The sequence below is a fragment of the Pieris napi genome, chromosome 8, assembly GCF_905475465.1.
Source record: "Pieris napi chromosome 8, ilPieNapi1.2, whole genome shotgun sequence".
Classification (NCBI taxonomy): domain Eukaryota; kingdom Metazoa; phylum Arthropoda; class Insecta; order Lepidoptera; family Pieridae; genus Pieris; species Pieris napi.
This window is the reverse complement of record NC_062241.1, coordinates 5330183-5346523: the sequence shown is the minus strand read 5'-3', so window position 1 is coordinate 5346523 and position 16341 is coordinate 5330183. Positions and strand designations below refer to the sequence as shown.

The window sequence follows — 16341 nt, the reverse complement described above, 5'->3', positions numbered from 1 at the left end:
TCGCGGTTATTATTATTATTAAAGACCTTTTGGTCTTCATATGAAAAAGAATTCTATATGTATTTGCCCTACATTCTTACCCTAACAAGATAAATATCTAAGCTTCACTGACAGTCACTTAAAGATAAAATATGCTACTAATTTATTTCGCTTCAAAGAAACTTGTTATTTTGATTATTAACTTCTGGACAGTATCTTATGAGCATAAATTATATTTTGTACCCTACTGCAAAAGTGATGACATTTACTAACAATGGTTTATAAATTGCGCTCATTAATATCTGTTTCGCGCGGCTTTTGTATACAAATCCCACGTTTGCATGTTAATAAGGACGCTGATGGTTAAGAGATATGCTTTGGTTGAGAGGATGTGATAAAGATAACATTGGTTTAATTTAAGTTTAACATAAATAACACCAAATATTAATAATTAAAGCATCGTGAAGAGTTTTTTTAAAGGGTGTAAATAAAGTAGCCAAATATTATAGAAAAAGGGTTATATTTAATGTGTTTGATATGTTGTTTATTTATTAAGTATGCAAAATAAAAAAAATATATGGCTGCGCGGCCGAGACTCATGCCTTGTTAGGCCGCAGTGTTCTGTTAATACTCTACAGTTTATGTCAGATCAAATCAAATCAAAATTAATAAATTTATATTGGTAAATTTATGAACGTCAATATTAAAAAAGGGGAAGTCATATATGTAGTTTTAAATCTATATATATAAAAATGAAACCCGTTTTCCGTTGTCACGAAATAACATGAAAACGGCTTGACCAATTTGTCTGATTATTTTTTTATAATATTCCTTGAAGTACGAGGATGGTTCTTACGGAGAGAAAAATTAAAAAAAAATTAGTGAAAAAGTCTAAAAACAACACTTAAATTATCTAAAGGCAATTTGAACTTTAATACCATATCACAAAGTTCAAGTGTTAGTGGAGGGGTTCCGGGAAGGTAAATTTTTATTTTTTGACATAATGTATTTGTTGTCTTATCAATTTTCTTTTTTTTATCTTACTAGCTAGACCGGTGTCCCGAATAGCAGAATAAGTATTAAAAAAAATAAAGAATCGACTGTTAGGCGGTACGATGTTCGCCAGGCCAGCTAGTTAAGAATAAAAAACATTCACGAGAAATGCTCCCAAATTCAAAATTTAATCTTAACACATTATAGCCTCTAGGCGACAAAACAAGACAGCTTTATTAACTCAATCACACCCGTATCTCCAAGTTGACCCCTGTTAATGCTCCAGATATTAAGATAGAGCTAATCCTAACATAACTTAGGATCAAGGCAGTTATACCGACCACTGACCATTGTCCTGTTTAAATTAAAGGGAGCGTTTTCGGTGAATTGATTAGAGTATCCTGCGTGAATTTCACTGAACGAGACAGCGATGAACAGCACAGACATTGCTCGGTTAATTTTCAAAGGCGCTTACATGTTTGTATTAAAACTGCAATGGATTTGCAGCAGTTGCAATTATACAATTTTGTGTTTGTGCTTTGTAAGATAATAGAATGCTGTAATGATTTCGCATAATTACGGCAAACGTAACTATATCGTCAGTTTTAGATTTTTGTGCTTTATTCGAAAGGCATATGGTTGAAAATTTCTTACATGATTGGTATGAGCTTAAGTATTTAAATTGTTTAGTGTCGTCGTAAGATTTTATGTACGCTGGTCTTTATTCAAAGCACTCCTTAGGGTGATGTTTTTGGTTTTTGGGTACTATTCAAACTTGGACAGTAATTTCACAATTTGCTTAATAATACAATGAGGATAATACGTTAGGATTTACGTCCAGTTTTATTATATGGGTTAAACATTAAATGTTATTGTTTTATCTGTATGAGCGTTTAATTAAAAAAGAAGATTTACATGACTAGAATGAAAGTGAGTTTTATTATTATAATTAGTAAATATACTTTGTACACATAGATATTATCATACTGTGTTTAAAAATAAAAAAAAATTAACAACATCAAAATACTTTGAAGTTAATGTATATAATATCCGTATAATATATAAAAAAATAAAATAATGCCCCGCCGTAACAGTGTTTAACACTGCCGTGACCAGGATTCGAACCTGGGTTACTACGGCCACAACGTAGGGTCCTAACCACTAGACGATCACGGCTATCGAGGCGATGTTTAAAAGATTGAAATACTTATACAATTACTTTATTCTCAATATTTCATATATATTTTAAGGATTACATATTCTTAAATAAAAAAACCCTAATCCACTCAATTAAAGAGCATTAATATTTAATTAATTATTTAAACGACTGTCTCCTGTAAGTATTAAACTCAATAGTTGTAAAGTTAGGGTACATAGATGCGTTTATCCTATAAAATTACTTTTACCGACTTTAAACAACACAAGGAAGATCTTTTTTTTAATTTGTAATAGTATAATAACAGATAATTTATCAAAATATCTGTAATATTAATAAAAATAGATGAGTTAAGAATCTTATTATATAAAATGGAACTTAAATACAATTAATATAATAATTATCTTATTACCAGACTAATACCAGACTAGTATTTCTAAAGTAACAATTATTATTTAACCGTTCGCGTGCAGTCTGGGTCACTTATGCCCATCAATTTGTTATAAACCTCATTCATTTTAAAAGTCCCTTGTTATTCGATGTTGTATTTCAGTAATTGACGATTTGATTGCTGCTCAAACATGAAACAATAATATATTTTGGTTGACATCGGTGCTTGTGTCGACAATTATGTAATTTTCTTCATTACTGTGGTCAGGGAAATAATTTAATGAAAATTTTGGACCAATTGTAGTAATAATAGTCTATGATTGTAATTTGTAAGCTATTGTAAAGGATAATTTATAGAAATTAAAATGCTTTAAGAAAAATCTTTAAATAATTTTAGCTAAAAATAATAAAAAATTGACAAAAAGCCAACATCACGCGGTGTTCCCAGGCGGTCACCCATCCAAGTACTGACCGCGCCCGACGTTGCTTAACTTCGGTGATCGGACGAGAACCGGTGTATTCAACGTGGTATGGACGTTGGCGAATGTAATTGTCAAAAACATAATCATAATATTAAATTGAATTATTTTATTTAAATAATCGGAATTAATAGTTAGTTTTCTGTCTATGTGCGCATTTAGCATTCGCTCGAACGTTAAATGCGCACGAACATTAAAAAGGAAAATATCTTGAGGAAACCGGCTTGGCTTGGACCCAAAAATTCGACGGCGTATGTCAAGCACAGGAGGTGATCACCTACTTGCCTATTAGATTGACAAATTATCATAAAACAGAAATCAGAGGCCCAGAACTTAAAAGGTTGAGCGCCACTGATTTATTTTTAATTCATTTAAATAATTGTCAATTTAAAGTATGCTATAGAAAGAATATATTCTATTATTATTTATATATTCTCTTATTACTATATATTATATTATAACTAGACTCGGACATTTATAGGGCACCACACCCTTGTCCGGCACTATAATACTTACATAAATAAATTTTAATGGGAGTATAACAAAATCACTTACCTATAGCATTATACATGTTTTCATTAAAATAATAGTTATTTTATTTTATTAAAATTATTTAATTTATTGCATTTTTAGCATAACTTTAAATTGATACGTCAACTATAAATATATCGCAGTTTCATATTTTATTGTGACGTAGATGATGCCACGAAAAGCTACCGGCATAAATAATAAAGCAAAATTTATCGAAAGCCATTGCTTCTCTTTACCTATCACAGCGGGATGGTTATGGGCCAAAGTTGAGAAGTCAGAACATATAATTTACAAAAATACTAAACCATCCTTTCATAAAACACTCAACTCTATTTCTTATGCCAATGAAGCCAAAATTGTTTGAAACTTGGCTTCGGCAAAGGCATAGATATTCTGGTTCTAATATAATGTGAGCCATTTATAACGTATTGTGTTTTGATTGTGCACGTCAGTTCGCAGACTAGTTGTAGTCGATGGATGATACTCATACGAGAATAGGAAATGGTTATGTCTTGAGATCCGAGCTAAGTTTGAAATGTCCAAATGGCTGGCTGTTATCGCTCGCTACGTTTGCTGAGTTTATTGTCTTCAAGAATCCTTGAAGCGTAAAATCTACGTTATAGGGACACGAAATATTTTTCACTCGGATTTATTTGGTGGTAAATCGACGTTTCGGAAAGTGTTTTGAATGTGAACATTTTACGACAAAAATATAGCGTCTATAAGTATAAACTAAGATTATATAATATTTTCCAATAATTAAGTTACTTCATTTCTTATTGTGGTTTTGCTAATTCCTTAAAGGTTTCATTCTTACCAGTAATCTGTGGGTATTATTTTTCTGTATCTGACAATTTCAATTGCAATACTCCTTCAATCATCTCAACCTGTCATAAAAGATTGAACGATAGTCGAGCTTAGAGATCCCCTTAGATTTTTTAGAATCATATCAAATACATCACTCTGACGGCCGCGGTATTATAAAACCGCGAACAAAGAAGACAAATCAAGCTCGAACCTACCGTTTTTATTTGAGCGATTCTATTTCGGATATCGGTTGATTTTTAGCACCATGCTCTATAGAAAATACACCCCTCGAAGTGAGCGAGGCAAGTATCATTTTAGATCAAACACGCGATAACTGCTATAAGAACACCCCTATTATTTGATACAATAAAAGTGAAGTGTCGACATATTCCGCATTCTACTGCGAAATTACTGCAAGAATGATTGACCAAATTGTTGGTGCTGTAATAAACAAATGTCACTCTTAAATAAGTGCTGTCAGGGTATAAATTTCCATAAACCTATATGAGAATGATGATATATTTTTGGGTGACAAGCTGAAAGTATGTGGCTATCGAACACTGTGTAAAGGTCGGTAGGCAAGCAGATACGTACTAATGGTGATTGGGAAAAATATTGCTCTCGTACCCGTTACAATGATTCGTGGTTATGTCTTCATGAATATTGAAGATCTGTCTGCGATATTTTTATTTGATTACACTTTTACCGATCCACAATGCTTTGTGTTAATGGCAGTCGTAAAATTTATAGGTGATATTCTTCTTATTGTTTATAATAAACAGAGATGTCTCATGTGGACATTCGTGAAAACTTATTAAGCTTTTATGTCTCTGGAAATATTTCAGAACTTACTTTATATAGTAGATTTCATCGTAGTTATTTCTATTGATGAGAGATATTGATATTAACTTTCTCTAAGATAAATTCTGCTCAACATATTTAAGAAATTTCAGATGCAAATTTACAAGCGCAAAACATAATCCTAATGCGAGCCAAAATATTAATTGTCAAAGATTACCCTTGTAGTGAAAATTATTAATATTCAGTCGAGTAGCAGATAAAGGGGTGAATACATTGAAAGAGTGTCGCGTCGAAGCCAGCAACGCGTGAACGATTCGGTAATTAATACCCCGAACGGCTTTAGAGACCCCGCGATGCATGGAAGGGTTAATATTAAACATTTCGGCTAAAGACATGAACCTATCATTAATACTTGCACAATAACTGCCTTATCAAAATCAAAAATTAAAATATAATTATTCATGTTGGTAACTTAAAGTAGGTACACTGACCGTACACGACCGTCAGTAAAAAAATGCTTCAAAATTAACTGATGAGAAAAACGGATATTAAAGTCTAACCGAATCCATTATTTTACATACAATCCAAATATATAAGGAGATAGTCATTCCTTAGAATATTATGGCTTGGTTTTTAGTCTAATAACGGCCTATTTGGTATATCTGTTTTGATTTGCCTCATCATTCACATTCTGATGTTTTTAATTAATTCAACCAATTAATGCTTCTAATTTTCAATCAATTAGCACACAGATTATTGCATGTAATAAAATATTTGCATTGAGAGGTATAACTTTCATATACCCACAATCGTTTCTAACACCATGTTATCAGAAATGGGGTGCATATATTAAGATTCCAATTTGAAAATTGTCAGAACCAATAGCTCGTATACATGAAATATACTATTATAAATGCTTACATACCAGTGGCAATAAATGAATACCATAAACGGATTTTACGTATAAGAAACTTTCGTAAAGAGTGTACGGGAATATATGAACTAAGAAAATTCAGAAACACGTGAAACTATGAATGTTTGAATGTTATTCTCTGCATCTCAAAAAATATCTATACGGCATACAATATATTACAGTTACAATATGTGTGTCTAATACAATATATAACTATAATACATACTGTATACTGTTTAGTAGTTACTTTAGATTACAGGAAAACGAAAAATAATTTGAATAAGATAATAAAGTTTTGAGAAAAATACGTCAATACGGATCGAACATAAATAGTTTTTTTAAATAGCAACAAAATCTGTGAAATTTACTCCTGACAAAGATTCGGTAATATTGTTATGATTATAACATATTCCTATTAAAATGTCTAACTATAAATGATTTATTTAATTGATTAGATTAAATACATCCACAAAGAGGTTACCTATAGTATGTATACGTTGCATATATTCAGTGATCTGTTATCGTAAATCGTAATAGAATCTATAATAATTAACTGCCAGTGACCGTCGCGTACATTATTATGTGTAATTACGTTATTGTTAATCAACAGTGTTATCTTCCGCTAATTAGTTCAGCGATAACGCTTAATTGCTTCTAATTAAGCAATCTTATCTAACTTGCAGGCTTTGAGACATCACTGATTATTGTTGAATCCCTTTATATTTTTGTGGCGAATTACACCTTATTGAAAAAGTACTATGCAATTGACATAGTAAGTGCTATAGATACTAATTATAATTTTATAGGTAACTTTCGCCAACGTCCATACCACGTTGAATACACCGGTTCTCGTCCGATCACCGAAGTTAAGCAACATCGGGCGCGGTCAGTACTTGGATGGGTGACCGCCTGGGAACACCGCGTGATGTTGGCTTTTTATATTTTTTTAGTCTTACATAGAAAATAATCCTATTTATTTTATTAATTATACACGTAAAAAGTGTTTTGTCTGACTTTAATACTATTAAGGAGCTTTTTTTTATATTTTGTAGGTTTTAAAATTAAACCAAAGATAACAAACTTTTTAATCAAAATTAATAATTAAATTCTATTTATTAAATATTATATTTTACTTTATAAATAAAATTTAAGTTAATAAAAACTAAATGGCGTACCTAACCCTTAGCTCTTTGAGATTGAAATGTTTTAATAAGTTAAGCGACAAGCTATAATTATGTTTTTATTAGTTAAGGACTGCGCACAATTTTCCTGCAACATCAAGTGGACACCTAACACTCAACCCGCGAATGCGATGCGGGCACATTGTACCGCAGTCGTCTAGCGTCTAATCGATCAAACTTCACATAATTTAGCTCATCTGCATACTAATTCATTGTGCGCATGGCCTTAATAAGCAAGGGTTTTAAATTTGTCGAACAGTTGTGTCAAAAAATGTTTAATATTAACTTTAAAAAAAAACTTAACGGTGGCGTTCTCTAGTTTGGAAGGCTGTACTAAATAAGTAAATATGTATGTATATTAGGATTCTGTTATTAGTATTATAAAATATTTTTGACAAGATTCTCTAATGCATCATAAATGGACATTGTTAAGACATTAAAAGATGGTATATATTTGTGTCCATAATCTAAATAGTCTTTCAAATTTATCTTAACTATTTTTTATACCAACCTAACAAAGAAACAAATATCATAATAAAAGTTTAATATAACTATATACTATAACATAATTTTAACTAAAAATGCGCTTTTGTGTATGTCTGTACAAAATTGGAATACCAAGAGGTATCTGATCTCGAAATTATTAGCTATGCGGGCAATTATGAATTAGAAAGAGGTGGTCACTATTGCGTGCGAATATTTGAATTCTTATTTAATACTTGTAAATAGATACCTTTAAATGGGTCATAAACGTTTTTAATAATATAGTTACACCTAATTCCTGTATTGCTAAGAATATTATAACAGGAGCTATTTATTTTACTTAATCTTATAATAGTGACCGATGATGTGGCTGTCTATTGGATACTCAGTATAGCTTCAGCCTTTACCAAAGAAAACAAACAAAGCACAATTTTAAAATTTGGACAAGATGTTGCGACGAAAAAAGTGGCAGAGAGTTTCACACCAGTTCCTCTCGCCCGCTCTGCGCCATTGATTTGGGAACTGGTAGTAAAAGCAAATTTAGATCTTTCCTTTTTTTTTAATATTTACGTTCATAAATCCATAGTTATGATGCCATAACTATGGATTTATGAACCGCCATACCCTAAACCGCGCTAACGAAGTTGCTTAGGATAAAATTTCTGGAACTTAGTCATTGGGGCCCTTGGGCTGGCCAGGCTGGTCGAGGATTGTCCCTTCTGGTCGGAGAAAAAGCAACACATACCTTCCTCCTAATAAACCTAATAGAAACATAGATTTTACTGAACTTTTTCAAAAAAATGTCTAATTTAGAACGCAGCAATATCAGCGAAACAAAACAATTAATTACGCTCACATTTAACCTTCAAGCGGGCGCGCGTAGTCGAATCGACCGCGCTTAGTACATTTTCGTTGATATTATTATTATTACCTATCACATTTATTTCTCATTTATAGTAGCCTGTCGCTATATCATTGGGAATGAAATAAAGAATAAACCGTTGCTCGGGGCTCTCCCCCTAATCCATAGATCGCAATTGTTTTCGACCCAGTGCAGTAGTCGAAAAGACTACACGCGCCTGTCGTCGAAAAGGTTACGCGCGACGCTCAACGTCACATACCCTCGTTCACGCTCGTAGTAGTTTTTTGCCCATTATTCAATAATATCGAATAAAGCTTGGATTTTTTTATATAAAATGATTCAGACGGTTACCACAAAGTGCAATACTCGAGGAATTACTAAGAGAAGACGAAGAAGAAAGTAAATAAGAGCTCAGCGACCAAGGCTCTGAAACTTCCGACCACATCGTTGCAGAGGAACCTCGATCTGCTGAGGAATCAAACCGCTCGGACTCAGAATAGGATGATTTGCCAATTACAGAAATAAGTTAAGCTGTTTTATAAGGCGCGATAAAGTAACGAAGTAGCAAAAATCTAACAATAACAGAGTGAGACGTCAAGTTCAAAATATTCTCGCAGTAGATGCGGGCCCTCGAAGGAATGGTGTGGGGGTGACAAAACATACGCAAGCCTGGAGTTTATTCATTTCAGAGAATATTATTGAAAAAGTTGTTGCAAAAAAAACACCATCGTATAACAGAATACGTGACTACAAACTAACAGATGCGGTGAAAATTCGAGCACTTTCCGAATTATTGTAGTGAGATCCTTGAAGACATCACACGTCAATTTAGAAGATTTTATACTTTGACCTATTTTTCCTACTACGATGTCAGTGCAAAGAATATAATTTCTACTGAAGTCATTGCGGTTTGATGATGCTACTACGCGACAAGCTCGTTGTACTGTCGACAAAGCTGCGCCAATATGAGAAATTTTAGATATGTTTCCACAAAACTGTCTATTGCCATATTCAGTGGCAGAGAACGTTGTAATTTATAAGATGATGGTTGGCTTTCGAGGAAAATGACCTTTCCGATAGTACTTGAAATATTTGTTTCTTTTTCATACTTTTAATTACTTTTTTTGACAAATTAGAGTTTGAAGACAATGATAATATATCTAAGGACAAATAAATAAATAAATATTGAGTAATTAGTGCTTTCTTTCTCTTATTCATCTCATGGGTCTTTTCGGTTACGCGCGCCCGCTCCAGTTACAAATGACCGCGCGCCCGCTTGAAGGTTAAGGAAAATCACAGCATAAAATGGTCGCGGAATAATTAAGTATGCATAGAAAGGGTTAGTGGGCAGATTCGGCACGCTGCCGGTATTAATAACTTGATCCATCACCAGTTGACGTGTTAAGATGAATCAATGTCATAGGGTTAGGGTATTCAAAGTTAAGTCATATGTTAAATTGTGGTATTAGTTTGTGATTGACGATTGTAGATGAAGATATAGATTTTAATTAAACAGCGTTGAAGCACTTTAGTAATAAAATTCGAACCGAATTGCAATATTTTTCTTGATTTTTTTTTAAATTTGATTTATTAATTATTCTTTACATTACAGATAACTAGCAACATAAATGAATAGAGACGATATTGACAGCATTATCGCTATTAAGCGATCTCTTCCAGGCAACCCTAATGAAAACTTGTACAAAAAAATTAAAAAAAATAACTAACAGATAATCTTAAGGTGATTGAATCACAATTCAAAATGCAATAAGAAAAATACATGAATTACAAAAGTCACGATTGTGCAGGTTAGGATATAGATAAAAGGTGTTTATGTAAAAGACTTAAGAGACGTTAGAGAAGTAACTTTATGGTGGAGATCCTAAATCACTTACCTAAAAAGGAGAGAAAGAAGAGGTGAAAGTCCCTTGAAGTCCCATAATACAATATATCGCGCGAATAGACATGTTGCGGTTAATTTTTTGTAGATCTTTTCTTTACCGAAATAAATACTTGAAATCAAACCCTTATGAGTTATGTATATCCCAAGACCTGGAGCTCTTTTGCTATTACTATCTTTAAATAACATTAAATTGTATATAAAATATCTTTGAGAACCGTCGTGATAGTGACTGATTTGATATGACAAAGGGTTAAGCCATTAATTACGATATTCGCTTCAGTTAGTCAAAAGAGGATAGGTCTGTAATATTTTTAATAGTATGTTTTGACGTGATAACGTCTTTAAAATCGTTTTAGTCGGGTGACATGTTCAGAAACTTGTGTCACACCAAAACCTCACGAGCGCGATCGCTGGTATAACGCGAGAGAGACGGACCGATCTCCCGTCTCATCTCGAGCGCTGCCAGTCATTCCGTGAATGTATGAAGAAAAATGTATATCATAGTCGAATAAGTAAACTTGTCATTTTACACCCGAAATTTATCATCAAAAGTGTGAATAAAACGATAGATGTAATTTAAAATTTGAAAAAATTGTTATCTTCATTAATTCCTTACTTCCCAAAAACTTATATCACCAATAAGACGTTATCACGTAAACATCTCGATCGTAAACCTACTTTACAAACAACCAATATTTTTTTTTTTTTAAATATTGTTGGCACTATTAATTCACAATTTCGCTAACGTCCATACCAGGTTGACTACACCGGTTCTCGTCCGATCACCGATGTTAAGCAATGACGGGCGCGGTCAGTACTTGAATGGGTGACCGCCTGGTAACACCGCGTGATGTTGGCTTTTTGGAAGTGTATCATTAAAATATTTTTTTTATACATTACTATGAATTGGAAGAATCACATGATGATATTTTGTTTCATACTCATGGTCACAATGCCAGAAACTCGCCTGTGCATTGCCGGGATATAACAATTAAGTATACCGAATACTACCGTTACCGGCAGCATACATAATTTGTCAAAGGTCTCAAAAATATACCTTTACAAAGCTCGCCAAATTCATTTGTCTGTTTTGTACATATAAAATTTCGTAATAAAGTTCCTGGCAAAAAAGATACACCCACATAGATTAATGACATTTCACAGCAACAATGGGCTAAGTCGTTTTTGTGATCCCTTTTCGATTTAGCGTCAATTAAAAAGTTCCACAGCGCTGAAGGGTTAACTTTATTTGCGTATAATTGGTCTTGTTCACCCACTAGAAGACTATTTTGGGTGTACGATTACGATATCGTTAATAAAAATGCATTTACATTTTTATTTACGCAAGTATCACACAATTTATATGCAAACTTACAAACTGCACCTAACGCCAATAATCATCATATTTTACAGGTATATTAAAGTTTGAAAATTGTTTCGCGAGACGGCATGGTCGGTATTCATTGTGGCAAGGTTTGTTTGTTTGTTTTTGCCTTTAATTCCGGTCAAAACCTATTTTCTAAAGTTTTTAAATTAACTGAAAGATAAGCAGAATTTGTTCCCTATACAACCACTTATTTTCAGATATAAAAATGATATAAGTAATAAAATATACTCTGGTACAGCTGGTACAGACACTAGACCTATATGTAGATAATATTTCACTAAAGTAGGCATAGATGGCATTTTTTTTCCTTCTATACATTAAGTTTTAGTATGTTTTATGTATGCTAAATAAAATTAAAGAATCGGGAAATATATTATACTATTTAATCGCTCCTTGTAAACGGCTAAAAACTAAAAAACCTTGTACTTTTTACCTGTTGTCTACCACATAAAAGACATCTTGTAATTGATTCTGTGCTCAAGGGTCCTCAATTGTATCCGAATACAAATTGAATTTTGCATTATTTAATTTTCTCGTCCAAAGAATTATCTGGAGCCAAATTTTTAAATTAACGGTTTATTATATTACTTCCACGAATACATGCACCCATATTAAAAGTGTTGATTTTTCTTTGCGCTATATTAAAATCAGGTGAAAGAGAAAAATAATTGAATTTAAGCCATGTTTAAGCGACATATATTTGAAATTTGCTTCCTTTATATTATGTAGATCTTATTTTGTTTATAATATAACACATTAAATCAGTAATTTTTTTTCTAAAATATAAAAAAAGCTTCCTTCGAGCCGGATTTGAACCAGCGACCTATGGATATCAGCATCATACCTCTACAGTCCACCGCTCTACCAACTGAGCTATCGAAGGTATAGTGATATTGTTCAATTTAACAATCAGTTTCTTAATTACAATTATTATTTTGAAATCCTTACATAGTGCGATTACAGGTTATTTCGTTAAGTCGCATAATTATGCCTGTGCCGTGCCGCATATGTAAACAAATTTGGTTACATAATTATTACGATTATTAATGAATTCTAAGTAGAATAAAAACTAAGTTTATATTTTACTCTATCTCCGTGTAAAACTTTATTGTAATGGGCTTAGTAGATTCTATGTTAAACACAAATAAAATGTCAATCAAGTAAATTACCAAGGAAATTTGTCTGTAGCGATTAAGGTTATCAGGTAAACAAAATGGCGTCTATCAGGATAATGAGAAGACGGGACTGAAATATTTCATTTCGAGAGAACCACTAAATTATCTGAAAGATCACCCTCACAATCACGGGAATCAGTTTCAAGGATTTAGTGGACTAGATGAGTCGTAGTTAATAATTTTATCGATTTCGCTTAGATAATATTCGGGATAGTTTGTGTATTTACATTAAAATACATATTTAAAAAGTAAGCAATACGATTACACTAAATACATAATAAATTGAAAGTTTTAAACAGCAAATCGATGAATAAGAATATTAATGGAAAATAGATTAATAATCTAATAAATTTTATTTTATTTATTTTATTAGATTAATAATAAAAAAAAGTTTAGTAAGTAGTCCAACTGGAACCCACTCGTCATAATATCAGATGATCATAGTAAGATACTTTTGGTACTCCATGAAAGCACAGGTCTTATTAGAATAGCCCACCGGCGCACATATAATATAAACAGCAATATCTATTAAATATCGTGTATAATTCTATTAAAACATATCACTAAAGGAATGTTATTTCTATACGTAACATAGGTACTACATACCGAAAAGAGGCAAAACTTTATTGTTTGCTTAATAGATAAGACTTTAAAAATACTGGACCGACTTGGAAAATTCCTTCACCATTAGAATCCTACATACCGGGACAGACCGCTAATATAGTGAATTATATACAAAACTTAATTAAGTACATTGTAAAGCAGAACTCAGTTACAATTGTTTTCGTGAGAAATAACATTGAATTTCATTACGTTAGAGCTAATCTATATATACGTTAATAAAGAAGTTAATTTGATTTTTGTAGTACAATTATTCTCTAATCTAGTAGGCCCAATCTAGCATTTAGTGAAGACAAAGCGGAAATGCGTCGCGCCTGTCATGGCCGCCGGAAGTCCTCTCGCCGTTTGATAAATAGTTGTTCTTCAACAGTTTTTCTCATGCAAATGAGGGGTTCGGATGACAGATCGCGTTTGTCACAATCCTGGATTTAATTTAGGATCGCAGCCGAGCGGATAATCTGTGGAACTGCTGATTGTTCGGCGAATCTTGATGGAATTTGTGGTTTTGATTATATTATGATTTGTTGTTTATTATATTTTAAAACGGGACATTCGGTTATGTGAAAAAAAAAGGGTGCGTGTACTTATGTACGCGCGTAAGAAGTTATATTCTTTGGCATTATTAATAATACATACGGATAGTTAACCTCAATTGTATTGAAGCACTTAGGAAGGTTGATGAGCACAGTTTTTTCCCAAATATTTTCTAATATTAATTAGTATTGATTTAAATATTCAATTTAAATCACTTCTGTTTGAAAACAAAATGAAAACACGTGTTTTAAATGTAGAAACTCAAAGCATGTGGATAAATATTATAAATATAAATACACAGTGAACAGAGGCGGCGTGCGTGCCAACGTGCGCCACTAACTTCATTCTGTTAATTTTGTGTCACGGTGCGCGCGCATCGTAAAATTTCAATCTCATCAATTTTTCATACCGCGCCTAAAGAAGTATAACTTCAAAAAAAGATTGCAGTAAGAAGAGATTTTTGTTCAATTTTGCATACTATTGTAACCTCATTCTGATTTAGAGGAAATCCAGAACTTCAACAGCGAAGGACTAGAAAGATACACGGTAAACCTTTTAAACTAGAACCGTATGTTTGTTCATTCCATACGGCAACTCATATGGAACCACCGAGAATAGGCCTTCGTGTAGTCCCGTTGTATATTATAGAAACTTTGAACTTACTAGAAAATAGCATCTATAATTTATTTTGTGATATGAAATACACCAGTATTAATTTACTGTTTAATGTACATAATATAAGTAAGTCGGAAATTCTTATCACAAAAGATAAGAATTTGGATGTTTATTAAAAAATTGCAACTTCAAAGTTCAATGAAGAATGTGTTTTAATCTTTTAGAAAGATTAATTTCGGTACACGTCAACTTTGAATTAGAATTAATGATAGTGTACTACTAATAAATACGGCTTCATAATTGGCAATGTTTCATAGTAAAACTATGCAATAGCGGACCCCGCATAAATCGCGAGTCACGGAGTTATTAACTATGCACATCTGCTGTTTTGCATTTACTGTTAACTAGTATAGAACTAATTCCAGATACTTACTACTAGCCTATGTTCCAAAGAAGATTTACGAAACAAAAATAGTTTTTTTTTAAATAAATGTTTCTCAATCATTAAGCAATATTAACCAACTGCAGATCTTTTCGATGTTTTCATACACCATAAGAGCCATTGTTGCTTTTAAAAATCCACAGATTAATGTCGCATGCGAACAAAATAATAACAGTATTTCTCTAGATATTAAATTGTGCACATTTTAATCGCGGTCCATTTAAAATAACTTATTAATGTCTTAATATTTTAATTACTTAATGATTTTAATGGAGATATTGAAAATTGAGAATTTTTAATAATTATCTGATTGTTAAACCTATACTACGTTATACAGTTAGCGACGTTACTAGTATTACTCTGATTATTTTTTGCCCACATACGGGCAACACCCTCAAGGCGTGGTCACTTAAATGTCAGACGACAGATGTGCAAGGACCAGTAATGTTACCTAGGTATGCTCCAGTACACCTAGGTTTTGTCAGTTAATGACATTAATTAAAAAAACTTATTAATTGTAAGGTTTTATGTATTGAAAATCAATGGTAAAATTCGCAGTCAGAGAGATCAACTTATAAATATTTTATAACAAGTATTCGGAAAAACTGGTTAAGTATTCTCACACGCAAAATAAAATCTGAATAAGTATTTTAGCAATTTCATCGCCAACGTCCATACCACGTTGAATACACCGGTTCTCGTCCGATCACCGAAGTTAAGCAACGTCGGGCGCGGTCAGTACTTGGATGGGTGACCGCCTGGGAACACCGCGTGATGTTGGCATTTTGTTTTTTTTTTTTCATTTTAAAGGTGTTTTCTGTAAATGCCAACTGTAACCATATTGCTAACTGTAACGGTTGACCTGCGATGTATTTGCACTGGTTACGCACGAGTAGAAGACAGTTAAACTTTTTCTTATTGCACCTGGGATTATTTTACACGTGCCATTGGTTTACTGAATCTATAATATAAAAATGAATCGCAAAATGTGTTGGTAAGCGCATAACTCAACTACGCCTGGACCAATTTGGCCAATTCTTTTTTTATAATATTCCTTGAAGTACGAGGATGGTTCATACGGAGAGAAAA

General features: G+C 32.5%; 5 non-coding genes and 1 pseudogene across 5 annotated transcripts; 3 read left to right on the top strand and 3 right to left on the bottom strand.

Moving 5' to 3' along the window:
- Positions 1-2076: 2076 nt before the first annotated feature.
- Positions 2077-2148, bottom strand: Trnah-gug. Its single transcript has one exon. It is a non-coding gene; the product is annotated as a tRNA-His (tRNA).
- A 793-nt stretch (positions 2149-2941) lies between these two features.
- Positions 2942-3060, bottom strand: LOC125052092. The gene has a single exon (XR_007117402.1). It is a non-coding gene; the product is annotated as a 5S ribosomal RNA (ribosomal RNA).
- A 3804-nt stretch (positions 3061-6864) lies between these two features.
- On the top strand, positions 6865-6983 carry LOC125052086. Its single transcript, XR_007117401.1, has one exon. It is a non-coding gene; the product is annotated as a 5S ribosomal RNA (ribosomal RNA).
- Positions 6984-11218: 4235 nt separating this feature from the next.
- Positions 11219-11337, top strand: LOC125052087 (annotated as a pseudogene).
- Positions 11338-12660: 1323 nt separating this feature from the next.
- On the bottom strand, positions 12661-12748 carry Trnay-gua. Its single transcript is given in 2 exon segments — positions 12661-12696; positions 12712-12748. It is a non-coding gene; the product is annotated as a tRNA-Tyr (tRNA).
- A 3168-nt stretch (positions 12749-15916) lies between these two features.
- Positions 15917-16035, top strand: LOC125052093. The gene has a single exon (XR_007117403.1). It is a non-coding gene; the product is annotated as a 5S ribosomal RNA (ribosomal RNA).
- The last annotated feature ends 306 nt before the right edge of the window (positions 16036-16341 follow it).